Here is a 14,576-nt window from a genome sequence, read left to right on the forward strand (position 1 = left end):
GTTTAGTGTTGAAAGTACAAATGAGAGTTTACAAATGAAAGACAAATATGATTTTTCATGTGTGCAACATCATGTTTGGTCAAAGACAACAATGGAATTCATGGAGACTGAGAGCAATTAAAAAATTCAGAGCTGGGGACAATTTCGGGAATGTTTATTTTAAATATATTAGGGGTGTTAATAATTATGCCCCATATGTTCCTGAGAGAAAGTACTGTTACATAAACAAAAAGAGGTCCTTATGAAAATAATTCTTTGCTAGAGGAAAGAAAAGTAGTTTTCTTCCCAACCATGTGAGGAGAACATTTTTGTAAGGTTGGGCAAATGTGATTGCAGAAAATGGAAGCTGTCCATTATTTCTGGAATGGACTATATGTGTCAAATACATAGGGTATACCAATTCAAACATGTTATTAAACATTCATAAATGTTCCAGAAATGTTCCAGCTGCAATCATCACCACTGACTATGAATCTGAAACACAACAGGATCCTTTTCCACAGAGACCTCCCCCTTTGAGATACAAAACAATCATGGAAAAGTAATCATGCATATGCTAAATATTTTCTTGAAGTCATGGTTCTGAAGATGGTTGATATGCTTTGGCCCAATCACAGCTGCTTCCCAGGAACCAAATTTAACACTGGAACAGAAGCTCGGCCAAGTATTTCAACCACTTGCCTCCTGTCAATCATGCGGCTGGCTCAGGGTAGCAACGGAGCCCAAGGATTTTAGGAGGAGGACAGAATTAAAGCCTTTTCATCCCTAAATGGGAAAGTTAGACATCTAACTTCAGACGCAGGTACAGCCAGTGAAATCCCAGTTATCAAATACAAGAACAATAAATTCAGAAATAAGAGGAAGACAGAAAGTCAGACAGAGATAACAACAGGAAATAAAAAGGGTTTCAAGGATGTCACTTATAGCTTGACAGATGGAAAATGGTAATACTAATGTCATTGTTCACGCATAACTAAGCTTTGGAAATAAGCAGCATGCATGGCGGTTCCCTTCCCAGCCTTGGCAAAACACACACAATGGGAGAGAGGCTTTACACACAGCTCTGCCAATTCAAGTGTGTGAGGGAGGAATGGAAGGCAGTAAACACACAGCCAGGCTACCCATGATTTTGATCTGCAAAGGGTAAGTGAGGCTCACAATCTCTGTTCAGTCTGATTTAGCAGCTCATAGTTCAGGTCTGGGTTCTCAAGAAAGGAAGAGCTGATTAGCTGATTAGCTCTTGTCATGAAGCTGAGCACAGACACCCAGGAAAGCACACACTCCTGAGAATGACCTCAAATGCCTGTAATAGAGGACTCGCATAAATACTGGTACCTGTTTTACTACACAGACACAGATAGAGACAGAACATGGCTATTCTCCAGATCCAGGACCTTCAGAGAGGTAGGAAAGATGACCTGGATTCACTCTCACTGTTACACGGCAATGGGGTCACACCTAACAAAGAACAGCACAGAGTAGAGAAGGTTTTCCAACACACCTAAACACCGGCTTCACCGCAAATGATCCAAAGTAAACACAGACCAGAACGGTTTGTGCCTGAAACAGTGTCTGAACAGGATAAATAGTCTGAGCAACTTCATATTTCTGGTACATTGTCTGGCTTTTAATGTACATTCAGTGGTATTCAAATCAAAACATCTCATGTGCTATGACAGATTTATTAAGCACAGTTAAACTGAAAGTGGAGAAAAAAAGCTTTTTTTTTTTTTAACCAGGGTTAAATCCATTTTTAAATCAAGTGACGCTAAAAATTGCTTATGTGCAGTTTTAATTGTGTATATTCATAAGCATACACCAGGTCTGGTCTCAATTCTATGTATGTGCAAGGGAGGGAACCTCTAAAAGGCCACCTCCCTTTCTCTCTTCCCTCCATAATAGCATATAATATTCGAGAGATGTTAAAACTGGTGGTTCTGAGATGTCAGATTGAATTAGAAAGCACACAGATGACACTGTGTAACATAAAGGAAACTGGGGTGCCCCATATTCTGCTTCTCCCCCAACAGGTAATTAGAGAAACAGCTGAGTCAAGCAGTGCACATGCTACCATTACATATAATTATCCAGTCCCACCATCAACAGGAGTGCCCAAAGTGTGCCGCGCCTCTCATTACAGTTTGATGATTCTGAATGGACCAGTCCAGCTGATGCTCTTTATTCTCACACAGCAGCGCAGTTAAATCTGCACCGAGACATAAAATGCGGCACTATAAATCAATAGCATTAGCCATTCCCTCTCATATCGCCTTTCAAGAAAACCCAGAAGCTTCGAATAGCAGCCAAGAGCGTACACACAATATGTTGTGCATACACAAGGAAAACCTGCAGTACCCTCATGGCAAAATGCAGTCATGCGAATACAAACTTCGGCATGCTTAAACTGCTCATAGATTGTCTGAACTCATCCAGACTGGCTCACTAGCGCTACAGCTAGCTTACCCTATGTAATGACAGGATTATTGTGGAGAACACAGACAATAAGTGATTAAATAAGGTATAAGTTTTTATACCACAGCACTGCTTAACTCTCAAATCTGGTCAGAATGTGATTATTTTTCTATAACAGTAGCTCTGACAATAGTGCTGACTGTAATTTAAATCACAGGTTTATATTAATGAAGTCGTTCTAGTATTATCGTTTCTATAGTAACAGCTGATTCACAGGGATTTGAATAGCGGATGCTCCACATCTAATCTTATCTAAGTCTAATAATAAACAGATTTTTAAAAAGCATGCTGTTTCTTAACGAATAAAAGTCGTTGATTTGGTGAGGTTTTCTGTAAGGACATGTTTATTTAATATTTATGGAAGGAGTCTCCAGTGTCAGTGCTTTGTAACTGTAAGCTCTGTGCTTTTCATTTTCTTAACATGAAAAGCTGCGTCTTATTAACTTAAAGAAAGAGAAATAAAGAGAGGCTGGTGATAGAGCAACTATTTAAAGCTGCTATAATGCACATGATAACAGGAACTAACTTGTCTCATGGATGTAACATTAAATGTAACTATAAATGATTAAAAGGTTTTACAAAATGTGTGGCTCGGTAATAAATTTTAAATTGTAATCGTTAGCACATTGCTGTGGTATGAGAGGAGTAAAACAATTCAGGACGTGCTGTTATTGGAAAATAATCAACTTCTGGGGGTGACAGTAACTCAGCTTCATGTCTGGCCTCATCACACCACCTTGTCATTGATTAGTTCCCTATAACAACAGCACACCTTGTGTTTTACTCCTTACTTAAATCACCTGGACAAATAAAACAGAGAGAAGACAGAGAGAGACTGCCAGTACAAGCAGGCAGGACAAGCAGACATGCAGATGTGCACTCAGCTGTCCTCCTTCACCCAAATCACCCAGGATACATATTAACATTTCTATCATAACATTGCTCTACCCACTCATATTTTCCTTATGTCATAAAACTCTAAGTCATAAAAAACACTTTGTTTGCTTCTTATAAGCGAACTGAATGAACACGAAGCATTTTCCTGCCGTTTAAGAAACTACACATTAGTCATGAAGTAGCCCAAAGGTCTCACCACAAAAACAATTGGAGCCCAAACAGAGATTTATGATGTATATGAATAGAGGCAATGCAGACATAATGCTGCAGGCAATGCAGAAATGGCCACACTGTTGCCATGCCAACTGGCCCTCTGAAGATGCGCCTGAGGGAGCCGGCTATGCAGGCGTCCACAAACATGCAATGTGGGAACTCACTGCTCAGATCTGAACGCAGTCAAGTACTGACATAACCCCAGACCCAGCCACCACACAGGCCCTGGTGACTGAGTTTATGTCAGAGTCAGACAGCAGCTGAACTCATCCGAGCCATGTGAGAAGTCAGGAGTTGCCTGGAGGGCCAAGAACAGCACACAGACACAGAATAACAACCCCCGCTGCCCGGGAGCTGTGCATTTTACAGCTTCTGTTTCTATCAGAACGAGTGCAATTAGAAACCTAATGCCTTTTCAGAGACACTGGAGAAACTTTACGTCTTTTTGTGCAGGTGGCAGAAAAACAAATGCTCTTGTTTTGCTTTGAGGCCACTGACATTCCTATTCTCCACTGCTGAAAGGTGTGATTATCACAAGCCCTGACTGACTTAGTCATGAAATTACAGAGGGTAAAACGTTTGCCTTTTTACATTAAACCAGCAATTTAGATATGATATGGCTGAAGGCATTACGTATTGTCATTAATATCCCCCCGTTCTAATGGGCTGCCAGGCAAAACTTTAAAAAAAAGAAAGCAATCTGAAAGCATACTTCGCCCAAATTAATCAAGTGAATGCTGAATAAATTACATCTACAAAGTTTACCACAAGTTCCATCCATCTGAGACGAGCTTGTGATGTGGTAATGGTGCAAACACAGCAAAAAACACCATCATCGCTCTCCTCTGCTTGGACCAAAGGCAAAAACCTCTCCTAATTTACTGTTCCAGGAACGCTGAGCTGTAGGGTGATCTGCTCGTGCCGGTGAAGCACCCAGACGTCCCCTCTCATTAGCACAGAGCTAAAGCAGGCGGCTTCAGTAAAGAAATGGCCCTGCAAGCATAGCAGGGGAAAGGCGCTGAGGTTTTCCCTCTTTACCAGGGCAGGAGGGGGTTAATAACACATGCGTTGAAATCTGTGGTGAGCTGCAGTCGCAGCACAGTGATAACAGGCCAGCAGACGCACAGGGCTGTAATTCAGCAACATCAGAGACTCCCAGAGGAGAATGCTCACAAAGCCCTGTACGACCCCCACATGGTTTCACTTTTGCATGGAATCATCCACCTAAGCAAGACTCGCTGGCAAGCAAGCTGCCAAATCCCCTGACTTCAGCCGACGTTATTTGAGATTTTGTTAAACTCGCCCACTTGAAGTTGATTCTAAATGGTCTACTCTGCCCACACATCATGTTCTTTCCAAAACTGTCATTATTCTGTATGAAATATTCACAACTTGTCTAAAAATTAATGGGTTGTTTATGTCACAGAATAACCACCAGCATATGAGAACGTCATAACTTTGGATGGTATACCAGACATGCCTACCATCCTTCCTTCAACACATTTGTGAAGCAACCAAACAGTAATAAAAAGTAACAATTCCATATAATAAAAAAAGCTATTAAAGGCTTTACCTGTTAATGCCACTGCTGAGAGGTGCTTACCTTTGGTTGAGTTGTGCTTGATCCAAGTTCACAGAGGCTTCGGAAATGAAAATAAGCCCTCAATCACCCTGCCAAAAAAATAATTAAAGGTCCATTATTTCAAGCCATGAACAATAACTCATTTATGTCTTTAGGAATCCACTCAGTGCTTATTTTCTGCAGAGTATCCATAAATCCAGCAGCTGTAAATCCTCTAGTCTACAGGACGCTGGCTGAACTGCTTGAGGCAGAACTGTGCAGAAACCTGGAAGCTGGTAGAAGTGAAAGCTCAATATGGACCAAATAAGTCAAGTCAGAAGAATTTAACCTGAAGTTCAGCCACATAACATAAAAATGTCTTTCCTGGACTCTGGTCTTCCAGGACTGGAAGCTGGGCATCCCTTTATTTAAAGTATGAGCTACTGGAAAAGTGTGTGTGTGTGTGTGTGTGTGGCTCAGTTGTACATATACTTATCACATGCACTTCCGCTCCCCGTCGGCCAAGCAGCTGTCACTTTACAACTGCGCAAGTCATTTAGAAAAGAGGCAAATGTCTCAAATGATTTCTCTCATGAGTATGTGCATGCCGTAATCCAAATGCTTACATTTCATAATGCATAATCAGGCTGCCAGGCTGAAAATGTCAAGAGGTAAAACCAGAAAGAAGGATAAGATCTGTACATGTAGTGTGCAAATATTAAAATGTATTGCCTTTACATGTCATCTTGACAGCCACTAACCACAAAATGCTCATGTTTTTTAGCCACAAAGGCAAAAACAGTGCAAGTACATTTACAGCACACTATTTCATGACGAGACTATGTTTCTAGTGTAAACCACACTGACCCATAATGTGGAAATTATGGAAAACAGATTTTCCTCAGTTTTTTGTAATAAAAATGTTGGATGTAAACATTGTGAAAGTTTAAAACAGACTATTCCCCTTCTCAGTCTATGCATACATGTAAACTGAGTACATTTTAAATACCTGTGTTGTGATGTCACTAACACGGGCACATTTACATCTGACAGATTCAGGTTTCAGGAATGACTCAAATATATTGGGCTGCACTGGTTGAGTTAATCTGAAGAGGTTGGCCAATCAGAAAACGGCATCAGTTTTAAAGGGTCTGTAACTAAACAGGCTTGTTTACTTGCATGGGATGAAAATGGTTATGAAAATGTAAATACTGGCTTTATTTAATTTTTTGTATATATAAACCACCAACCACAAACTTTATAAGTGGAAAATAAAATAAGAAAATTGCACTAAATGGGTCCTTTAAATAATACCTTCTTCCCATGTAAGCAGCTGTCAATAAACTTTTTTGCTCAGAGGACAAATTTCGGTTCTTGTGGTGCCACAGGCTCTGTAAACGGCGAAAAACAGAAATGTGGACCACCACTCAACCAGTCAGGAGCAGGCAGCATCGCCATTTGCCATCAGTCATTGTCCCTGATAGCTCCCTCTTGCACTAGCAATCAGGCCTTATACTGTATATCGTATATCCTGATTCGAGATGCAAGGCTTTGGCGGGAAAACCGAAAAGAGGCTGGATTTGTTCAAATTTTGAATTTTTAAATGGCACTAGTATCACTGTCCTGCATATATAGTGCGTTTAGTAAGGAATTAAATTGATATCAGCACGTCCTAAATTGTTTTACTCTAAGCAATTAGCCATGAACAATTTTTTTTATTTATAAAAGAATGATATATTGTACACTTCATCAATTTATAGTTGCATTTAATGTTGTGGATTGTGAACGACACAAGTTAGTTCCTGTTATCATTACAACAGTCATTCCTACTACACGTTAAATGCATGTGTCCACCATACAAGTCTCTGCATGCGTATCTACAGAAGCCATTACTTATTAGAAGTATCGCATCAGTATATAAACCTGTGATCTACTGTCAGAGCTGCTGGAATAGAAAATTAATCAAAACCTTCTGATAAATCAGGATTGAGAATTGCTGTGGGATAATAATTTCTTTTCAGATGTCTTTGTGCATGTCTTGTTTTCCAGAACTGTAAATCATTCACTAGTATTCTAATATTCTAATCTCAGCTCCTTATCCACTACACCATCAAGACCTCTGTATGACAAAATCACCAGCAACGTTACATGCTGCCGTTTAAAATTCAAATCAAAACGCAGTGCTTGGCTGCATCAGGAAACTTAATGAAGGCCAATGTCCCTGATCCCATCATGTCCTCTTCACAGCAGTGACATCGGATAAAACTGAGTGATTAACGCTGGAATGGAACCTGCTCTCCCACAGGCCTCTGTCCTCTTAACCAGACAGGAAATCTGATACACACATCCTGATTCCAGATGTAAATGAATTAGAAGAAGGGAAACAAGGAAGAGACAGGAAGCGAGAGACTGAGCTTGCAAGAAAAAAAATAAACAGTGCCAGAGAGAGAGAAAGAGAGAGAGAGTGAGATAATTCAGGAACAGCTGTTTATCTGTCTGTAAGTGTGTGTAATAGTTTGCCCTACATCACTCTTATAATGCCATCGATGTGACCTTGTGATGTAATGCATAGCTCGAGCATAGTAGTTTTATTAAATTAATAAATTTAATTGTATTAAAGTATTGTTAAAACTATTGAGAAATATATTAGCTCTCCCGTTTAATATCACAATCAGCCGTCAGTGACTGCAGTAACGGTGGGCAATATGACAAAATGATGTATCTGGATCCCTGAAGACATTTCTGTTGCACAATATATATCACAATATATGCACTAGCAGTCAAATTACAAGGTATAATAGTAAATTTACTGTAAATAGTGAAGTTAATACCTATGTAGAAATTTACTTCTAAATCAAAATGAAAACAAATAGTTTTATATTTATAATTAGTTTGTTTCCTAGAACCTAGGAGAAGCAGCTAACAATTGCTCAGTGTATTTGGGGTCTGCAAGGAAAGCTCTCTCATGACACTGGTTGAGAATATGTGCGCAAAGTTTCATCAGGAAGTTAATAATTATAAAAATTTTGATTTATTCAACATTTTTCTTCCTCACTGCAAAATTCCATGTGTTATTTCATAGTGTTAGTGACTCCATATTATTCTAAAATAGGAGAAAATTGTAAAAATAAAAATAAAAAAAAACACTATGAGAAACTGTGTTCAGACCTTTGACTGATAGTGTAGTAGCTAGTTAAAAGAGAACTTTAAATAAAAAAAAAAAAAATCTGAGTTCGATCATATATTTATTTAAATTTCACAAAAACAAAGATAAATTATGTAAAGCTGAAAAGCAAAGACTTTCAAAAATGTAAAACATTTTAACATTTAACATTTTAATATCTCGGAATGTCGTCATTGCGAGATATTGTTGTTATATCTCGGATTGTGTCCTGACTTATCATGATATTTATATATTAGTTATTGCACAGCACTAGTATGCAATATCAGTAATAATTGGTAATACTGTACTACACTGTACCACTGCTGCAGGACAAAGCTGTGCAGCGCAGCAGAGCTGTCACACACAATCACACAAAGCAACACTGATCAGAAACGACTACTGACCCAAATCATCAAAGTGCAGCTCAGCTCATGCACCATTTCACTGTGTCCAGGTTTACTCACCGTCCCTGCTGCACGGAGCGGATTAATTCATGAACAGGCACACATTCATTCACACAATACACACTGTGTGGGGCTGATGAAAGCAAAAGGATCCGCACACAAACACACACACGCACATTCATTCAGCATCTTCGCTCTCACAGATGTAGCAGGCAGCTGGGTGAGAGTGCATTTATGCCAGTGAAAAGACCATGAAGCTCTAATTTCAAAGCTGGAGCTCCTTTGTGGAGAGGCTGCTGTGCCCTGCCTGAGGACAGTGAGTGTCGTCGTGGGGGGATGGAGGGGAGGAGCTGTGGTGGTGTCTGTCCCTCTGTACCACCGCAGAACTAACCATGTCACCAGCCAGTGCACTCACTGAAGCTTAACCTACAATCAAAATAATTGAGCACAGACACAACTTGTATGTTGTCACCTTTATGGCAAAGTGTTCCGGAGTGACCCACTTATCCTACATGAATTTCCATTTGGGCCACTTTTAATAACGTTGATGTAGGGAGACACTGGAGCCTGGAAGCTGTTACTGGGTCAGCAGGACTACAGGCTCTCACACACTGTAGGGGAACTATGATACAGAATTAGAATCTCATGCGGATTCTCTATTCTACAAGAAATACAGGGTTTTTTTTTTTTTGCTTCACAGTTTGCACCTTTAGGCATATTCAGGACGTCATAAACTCACAGGAGAGCAAATGAGAGGGAAACTAGAACAGGCAAAACAGGGACAGGCAAATGAAGGTGTGCATCAACTTCTGGAAATGACTTCTTAAACCTCTCAGTATAGTGTCATTTCTTGGACGCCATGACATAATAAAAGCCAACGTGATCTCTGGTAGCAAATTTCTGTTACGGGAATTTGTCTCTGAATTAGACTCATAAAATGGACCGATTCCCATGGTCACCTAATCCCAACACAGAGCTGAACAGCACAACCCAACATCTGTTTGAGGCATGTACTCATGTGAGCATTTACTAGCCAATGATGTAGTCATGTCAGAGCTGGAGATCTCAGAGCTCCAGAGAGTTGTACAGATGTGTAGATGCCGTGTCTGGGACCAGATGTGAGCTGTATACAAGGAGATGAGGTAAAGACATGGATCATGTAGACTCAGGAATGGTTCTGGTCAACGTGAGATATACTTCCAGCACAAAGCTTGTCTGTGCTGGTTTCTCCTTTGTGGGTCAGTTATGCATAATCACATGTCAGGCTGCTTTTTCTGGTTTCACCATATTGTACTAAACCTGGCTGGCTTGAGCAAACATGCAGGGCTTTTTGTGTTGTTTTCAAGGCAAACCCATAAGACAGACCCTGTGCTTAGGTTAAACAGGTTCCATCCTGAAGAAAGAGAGATCATCTGCTTGGAAATTGTCTTCGGTATTCTCAATCAGCAGGCTTTAATTTGCACAAACTTTGTTCAGGATTACAAACTCACAAAACAGGGAATTAATTACAGTGAATTAGGAAGGAAAAGATGTACAGTAAAGCATAATGCAAATCTATTGCCTAGACTATGCCTAGAGTAGGAATTGCTGGGGAGAGGGACTGGTAGCACACTCTCTCTCTCTCTCTCACTCACTCACTTTCAGTAGCCCCTTTATTTTGGCCAGGGTCTGGTGAATCCAGAGCCTATCCTGGGAACGCTCGGCATGAACTGGGAATACACCCTCGATGAGACACCAGTCCATCACAGTGCACCATGCACACATATATTCATCCACACCTAGGGGCAAATTATCTTAGCCAATCGACCTACTATACTGATTTTGGCAGGTGGGAGGAAACCGGAGACCCCAGAGGAAGCCCACATGGACTTGGGGAAAACATAAGCACTCCACAGAGACAGTAAGCTGAATTCGGGATTGAACCCGGGACCCTAGTGCTGTGATGGGAAATGCTACCCGCCGTGCCACGATATCAGGACTGGTGACAGTTCTGGCTGACTTCTGATAAGCCCCCAAAAGAATGATGGACAATCGTGACCACCATGATATACTTCATCAATCTCTTTTCTAACGATCACCTTGCAGACCATCTGCCTCTTTATTTGTACAGGACTGATGGACATGAGATGGTTAAACATCATTTTACTTTTTCATTTCAATTCAGTTTTACTTTTATAGTGCTTTTAACAATAGACAGCTTTACAGAAATCTGGATGTAGATTTTGATTTAGATGCCTAATGAGCAAACCAGAGGCAAAAGTGGTGAGAAAAAACTCCCTGTCATGACATGAGGAAGGAACCTTGATAGGAACCAGACTCAAAAGGGACTCCATCCTCTTCCACACCAGTGGAATTATAAATCATCTTCTGTATGCTGAATATTACAAAGTCAAACAATACTGAATGTGTTGAAAGGACGGTGAGAATGAGAATATTGTGAATAAGAAGCGCAGGTCAGTTTTTGTGATTACAGCAGCAGTCCTTAGGTACAAATCTACAGTTTTCAGCTAAGATTATTCACTGAGGAAAGGGTGAGACTTGGCTATAAACTGTTTTTGAACAACATGACCAACATGACTATTATGTCCATAATGATCTGAGCAGGGAATCTGAGCACACTTTAAAGTCAGTCCTGTTTGATAGACAGGAAAGGTAACCGAAGCGTGTAGGAGTTCCACTAACACAACCCAAACATTCCTGTACAGTAAATTCCCACTGAAGCCTGAGGGAGGGAGCCGCATTTCCCCAACCAGCTCAACTTTCACACTACAGTAGCAGCGTTTTCACACTTACATACACCACAATGTGATGTGTGAGCGACAGCATGTGTCTCTGTCTTAGCCTTGTGGCAGTTGATGAGTTTGTGCACACTGGGCACCACCGGGTCACAGCGATCTATTTCAGAACATGTATATGGAGATTATTAACTGCTGTGCACGCAACGGCAGGAATGTACCAGCAGTGACATGAGCAGCACTATAACACATCAACTTTGGCACTAGGGAAGAGGGCTGAAGGAGGAGACTGGAATGTTATTCAGCAAAACATGTACATTTGCACTGTTGAGAAGCCAACACTTGAAAAGGCTTTGCATGAAGCTCGACATTCAGCTGGCTAGCTATGACAAGCAATGATTGCAATGTGTGAACAATGTACAGTACACACGTGAATAATTTATATTATTATAGTACAGCATAGCGTAGTACAATATAGCACAGCATAGCATAGTATGTACTATATAGCACACAGACTTTTACAGTACAGTTTGCTTGATTTTGTGTAATACACTATCCAACAACCATGAATACAAAGCATGACAACTGATCTTAGACTAGTTGTTACGGCCCCAGGCAAGTGGGGATAGACCTGGGATTAGTCACATTGAAGAAACCTTAATCACATTTCCAAAGTCACCAAAAGAAAATGTGAATAATCGTGTCTGCCCAAACAACTACTGTTATGCAAAATTTAGGAAGAGGGAGCTGTGAAATTACTTAATCACAATATTTCAAGTCAGACACAAAAAAGTCATGGGATAGGTTTACATACTGCATAAAATGCTTACTCAGTAGAAGTATCAAAGAGTACCGTTAAAGGGTCAGACATTTTGTGCATTTTTTAGCTTAATGTGTGAAAAATCTGCTTTGAAAAGCTTGACAGATATTCCCACTATAGCAGATTTATCTTAAAGGTGCAGTTAGCAATTTTAAAATTGTGGTTTGAAACTCAAAATTTAAACAAATACGACTCCTCCCCAAGACACCTCTCGGTGCTACAATATCTGAGTGCAGGAGGCGGAGCCTTCTTAACTGACTGTCAGCACCACTTCATTTGTATTTTTATCCAGTTTGTAATACCTAGGCCATCATAGAAACAGGATCTTTTGCAGGGTTAAAATAATGCACTACAGAGTAGCCTATAAGTTGGTAGGCTATGACATGGGTACATTTAGAGCTTAGCATCTTCGCCATCAAAGACAACACAGTTTTTAGCCTGAAAATAAGCACTACACAAAAAGAAGAACAAAAAAAAGCATGGCAATGGGGTTAAATAGATACAGAGCTTGTTCTTAAAAAAGCACCAATAGATCACATGCCAGTCAGGATGTCTCCTAACGATGTCTAAATTCAGGCTAGAGAGACTGTTTGTAAATGTGTCAGTGCTAACACAAATGTAAAAGTACAAAATTTGACCCTTTATGGTATTACAAAGAATTTTAGAGATATCGCATGCAGGCCCGTGCACACACATCTGAGTCAAAGTACTAGATAAAAACCCACACGACAGCAAGGAAATTTTAAACCAACTACTCCCTAAGCCAGCCTTGATTTGCATTACTCAAATAAGAGAGAACTCAGATGAGTCAGTTAAGCAGTTTGTGTCATTTGAGGAAGTGTTGGCAGGCAAAATATGACATACTTATTCGAATGTTCATAAAAAGCTAAGGGGGTGGAAGAGAGCTAAATCATGGTTAATATAGCACATGGAGACCCAGGTCTCTGTGGTGTTCCTTTAAAACATTGCTGAGAAAGGAACAGCTGGCACAACGGGGCGTTATGACAGAAACTTCAGACATGTCAAAACAGCAAAGAGGCACGAAAGCCTGTAATGCTCAAATGATTGTATGTGTTCTGTACAAAATCTCTCTCTCTCTACGAAAAAAAAAACGAAACTAAATGAAATCCTACAGGTTAAATCACACTTAGATATACAGCACTGCTTATTTGGCCAGTATAAAAACTTAAGAACATAACACTCAAAAGTATGAAAAACAAATGCAAACCCCTTGACTCCTCTGGCACTCCTTGCTCTCTCTAATGGAACAGCAGCGTCAGCATACAGTAAAGCACTCTAAGCCTTTGATATTGTGCTGGTAAAATAAGCACTTGGTTTTAAATGGAGACAGGTGAGATGAGGACGGAAAGCTGTAAACTGTAAGCGATCCTGATTCCCAGCCACTCATTCCTCCCCGAGGCTGAGGCTCATTTTGTCACATGAGGAACAGCTTGGAAAACCTGGCCAAGCAGGACAAGGCAAAACGACCAGGCGAAAAGAGAGAAGAAAAACGGAGAAGGGGAATGAGCCTAGATTTTCCAAACATTAACTTCAACATTACATTAAGTGGATTCTGGAAAGCTACCTCTTTTCACATTTCACTGCGTGGAAAAACTGCACTCTTGAACAAGCTCAGAAACTTCTTTTTTTTAAATTGTGATTATTTTGATGTTTGGCTGATGTTTGGCTCAAATTTGTCACCGCAGAGCAAATGTTAAAATCCTTCAAGCAAAGAAGCTCAATGATTTCAAGCCATCATATTTGAGATTCAAGAATGATGTGGAACCTGGAAACTTTTAGCCCTAGAAGCTCCATGCCTGCTAAAAAAGATGAACAAAAGCATGGTTATGGTATATTTTAACAATATTATAGATTTGGGCTGCTGTGAAATAAGTCAGTGTTAATATGGCAATGTAAATAGTACTAAGATAAATTACTTAGTCCACTAGCAGTTTGCAAATTAACCTAGTGTTGGTGGTATATTTCAACAGCACTGCATACTATATTATAAATCACTCAGAACCGCTAGTGTACCAGCAGTTATTCTAACTACCAAGGAGTTAGCTACTTGCTAATATTAGCTAATTTTACTAATGAACAAAACAGTGTTGATAGTGATGTCTACTCTTCTATAAATTGATGAAAAAAATGACCATTTAGACCAACAAGATTCACACTCCTGTCCAGCTGTTAACTAACCAGCTGGTTAACTTGATATTGTTTTTTGATATTAGTCTAATTGAGGTGAAAATGGGGTTGTTTCCAAATTCCATATTCATCTTTCCTGGAGTTTTTATATTTAACAAACTAG

The 14,576-nt window shown here is 40.0% G+C and overlaps 1 protein-coding gene across 3 annotated transcripts in view; it reads right to left on the reverse strand.

Moving 5' to 3' along the window:
* Nucleotides 1–14,576, reverse strand: part of raph1a (Ras association (RalGDS/AF-6) and pleckstrin homology domains 1a) — a 65,300-nt gene that overhangs the window by 41,306 nt on the left and 9,418 nt on the right. For all 3 annotated transcript variants that reach the window (XM_053234528.1, XM_026912910.3, XM_053234529.1), the window contains exon 2: nt 5,186–5,253. The gene's annotated coding sequence lies outside the window, so the exon portion shown is untranslated. The remainder of the gene's footprint in view (nt 1–5,185; nt 5,254–14,576) is intronic.

This window comes from Pangasianodon hypophthalmus, chromosome 5, assembly GCF_027358585.1.
Source record: "Pangasianodon hypophthalmus isolate fPanHyp1 chromosome 5, fPanHyp1.pri, whole genome shotgun sequence".
NCBI classification, from domain to species: domain Eukaryota; kingdom Metazoa; phylum Chordata; class Actinopteri; order Siluriformes; family Pangasiidae; genus Pangasianodon; species Pangasianodon hypophthalmus.